At 42.5% G+C, this 2,251-nt stretch overlaps 1 long non-coding RNA gene across 1 annotated transcript; it reads left to right on the plus strand.

The window, feature by feature from the left end:
• Nucleotides 1–257: 257 nt before the first annotated feature.
• LOC118730061 lies at nt 258–1,612 on the plus strand. Its single transcript, XR_004991360.2, has 3 exons — nt 258–365; nt 1,207–1,315; nt 1,467–1,612. It is a non-coding gene; the product is annotated as an uncharacterized LOC118730061 (long non-coding RNA).
• Nucleotides 1,613–2,251: the final 639 nt, after the last annotated feature.

Consider the following 2,251-nt stretch of genomic DNA (forward strand, 5'->3'; position numbering starts at 1 on the left):
ACTATTCTATTTCTCTGACATAGGAATCTGTCTTGTATGAGAGTTAGACCAATTTTCCCTTCTTCCAAATGGCAAACAAGGTTGGAAATATGGTGACATTTTTACTTAAGATGTTTAGTGCTGTGAATAGCCAAAATTTCCTTAGTTGTGATGACCAAGTACATGTACATTTAGTGTTCTGCCATTTCCTGAGTAGCACCTTCCCTCTGCGAGTTCACAGGCTGCCACATGAACATGTTCCAACATACGGCATTTTTGGATGTAGACGTTGCAGATGCTTTTGTCTGTCGAACCATTTGCACCTATCACCCCAACTGCCTCTTCTTTACTTTCTATACCAATGATTGGAATATAGAATCGCAAAGGTGATTTGCAATGTGTAGCCTTTGCTGCTGTCCCGTCATTGCTTTTATTTTATGCGTTGAGTATTTTAAAAGTTTGGTTCATTTCCCTCAGCATGCTGTACACCTACCAATGAAGTAGGTATTTTTCTGCCAGGTGCAAATTAGTTAGGAAATTAGCACACTTCTGTACCCTCTTCCTCTTCCTCAGCATACCACAGAGTCCAGGGACCAGCCATGGAAAAAGAAGGATCTGATCTCTTTATTGCTGATCTTAATGTTTTGTATTAGCTTAATGTTTTGTATCACTCACCAGAAGCATATTCTTCAAGCATCTCCTTCTAACTCCTTTGTTTCAGAAATCAGAGCCCTGCTTCTCCTGGCCAAGGTTCTGGTTTGACCTGTTTACCCTCAGACAACCCACCCTTTTCTTTATCAACAGGAGGGAGCTAAGAGAAGTGCATCGCTCACTGGTTGGGCATTGAATGATTGCGGATTCAATTCCCAGTCAGGGCTCATGCCTGGTTGTGGGCTCAATCCCCAGTCGGGGGGTTCTGAAAGGTAGCCAATCGATGTTCTGCTCTCACATTGATGTTTCTCTTTAAAAAATAAAAGAAAAAGTACCCAGTTATATAATAGTGTCAGTGGCATAAATCCCCAGAATGTGTTCCTTGTTCTGTCTTTTTTTTCTGGTTCCCCCCGCCAGCCCTGCAGACTGAATTAGTTGGAAGAGAATCTCTCAGAAGAATAAAATTGGCAGGCTGCTGTTTTTTAAATTGGGTTGGGGTTTGTTTGCCTTTAATGCTGTTTCTTTCTTTCCCTTACCTTTTTTGTTTGTTTCTTTTTTGTTTTTGTTTTTTAATAGAAATGTGTGTTTACTAAGACTTCCAAAAGTGGGATATCAAGTTCCCCTGCTCCTCAGGAAAACACCGTGTCTGGATATAGCCTTCTAACCTGCACACGAACTTTACCTGGTAATGTTTCCATCATCTTACATATAATATGACTGATTTTATTACCTTTAAGTAACAGTGATGAAACAATCCTTGGTGTGCCAGAAACTTGTGTAAATTCGGCTTATTGCTTTTTGCATTTTATATCTTCTTATGTTTATAATCACCACAGAGCCCTGCCATTCAAAACTTTACGCAGGAGTTGATTTTGGAGGGGAAGAACTGAGCGTGTCCCTCGTTAAAGGAGCGAGTGGTTGCCAGGAGACCTGCACGAAGATGGTGCGCTGTCAGTTTTTCACTCACTCTTTTCTCCCAGAAGACTGTTGAGACAAGTAAGTGAGAGTTCATTTTTCAATGATAGTCGGCAAGACAATTTTATGAAATGTCCCCGCCTGTGAGGGTTTACCCTTTGTTCTGATCGTGTCATGGAGTTGTAGATGTTCCTTGCGATTATCTTTGGATGGTTCTCTGACTGGAATCAGAAATACCATGGCTGACATGTACACAAAAGGAACTGTTGGACATTGAAATTGGGACTCAAAAGAACTGTTGGCCCAGAAAGGAACTCACTAAAGACTGATTCATTTGCCTCTCAGCATAACCATTATGGTTTGTCTCGGTTTCGGTTCTTATAAAGAAATTCCTTATATCACATGATCTAATGAATCTAGGGGAATAAATTGATGAACAGAAACAGACCTGGAGACAGAGACGCAGCAATCAGGCTGTCAAACCTCCGAGGGAAGGCAGGGGAGGGTGGGGGCAAAAGGGAGAGATCAACCAAAGGACTGTGTGCATGCATATAAGCCTAACCAGTGGTCATGGACAACAGGGGGTGGGCATACATGGAGAGGGGTTTGGGATGGGAATGGGGGGATGAGGCACATGCCCAGGTTGGAGACTCGGTCCCCAGTGTGGGGCATGGAAGAGGCAGCAAATCAATGATTCTCTCTCATC

This window comes from Pipistrellus kuhlii, unplaced genomic scaffold, assembly GCF_014108245.1.
Source record: "Pipistrellus kuhlii isolate mPipKuh1 unplaced genomic scaffold, mPipKuh1.p scaffold_m20_p_3, whole genome shotgun sequence".
Taxonomy (NCBI): Eukaryota; Metazoa; Chordata; class Mammalia; order Chiroptera; family Vespertilionidae; genus Pipistrellus; species Pipistrellus kuhlii.